This window comes from Scylla paramamosain, chromosome 23, assembly GCF_035594125.1.
Source record: "Scylla paramamosain isolate STU-SP2022 chromosome 23, ASM3559412v1, whole genome shotgun sequence".
Lineage (NCBI taxonomy): Eukaryota > Metazoa > Arthropoda > Malacostraca > Decapoda > Portunidae > Scylla > Scylla paramamosain.
The window spans coordinates 20,200,223-20,201,201 of NC_087173.1; positions in this window are offsets into that span (position 1 = coordinate 20,200,223).

A 979-nucleotide genomic window follows, 5' to 3' on the forward strand; every position below is an offset into this window, starting at 1 on the left:
AGAAAAGAAAATGGAAAGAGTTGAACTGATATGAAAAAAAAAATGTCATGGGAAAAAAAAAGAAAAGAAACGAGTAACTAAAGTAAAAAAAAATTACGAAGAATCCAACAATTGTGGAAAACTGGAAAAAAAAGAAAATCTGAAAAAAAGTAACCTAAATAGAAACCACGAAAATAAATTGAACTTCCCTGAAAATATAAACAATTATCTGAAAAAAGCACTAAAATAAAAATAATAATAAAATAAAACAAAAGAAAACTGAAAAAAGAAAATGAATAAAGCACGAACGTAAAAAAAAGTAAAAATCGTAAAAAAAAAGTAAGAAAAGAGTAAAGAAAGTGAAAAGTTTGAGAGGAAAGTGGCGGTGGAGTGACGATGAGTGTCTAATTGAGCCAGTGGAATGAGGTGGATGAGTCGTGAAGGGAAGAGGTTAGAGGTCAGTGGAGGAGGTGTAAGAGTGCGTTAAGGAAGGAGAGTGGAGGGCCGCGGGACGTGAGTGTCTGGAAGCGAGCGAGTCAAACGTAAACATCAGGTTCCAGCAGTGTTGGAATCGCTGCTGAAAGAGGAGGAAGAGGAGGAGGAGGAGGAGGAGGAGGAGGAGGAGGAGGAGGAGGAGGAGGAGGAGGAGGAGGAGGAGGAGGAGGAGGAGGAGGAGGAGGGAAAGAAAGGAGAAACAGAAAAGCCGGTAAGCGTGTGGTCAAAATGGAGAAAAGATGAGAAGGAAGGACGGACAAATCAGAGAGAGAGAGAGAGAGAGAGGAAAGAAAAAAACAGAGATACATAAGCAAACAGAAAATAAAAAGCAGCAACACATCACTTCTTATCAACAAACAAAGGAAGGAAGGAACAACTGACAACGTTTTTGGCTTTATGTAAATACCTCCTTGTATGTGTGTGTGTGTGTGTGTGTGTAACGTGCGTCTGTCTGTCCATGTGTGTGTGTGTGTGTGTGTGTGTGTGTAACGTGCGTCTGTCTGTC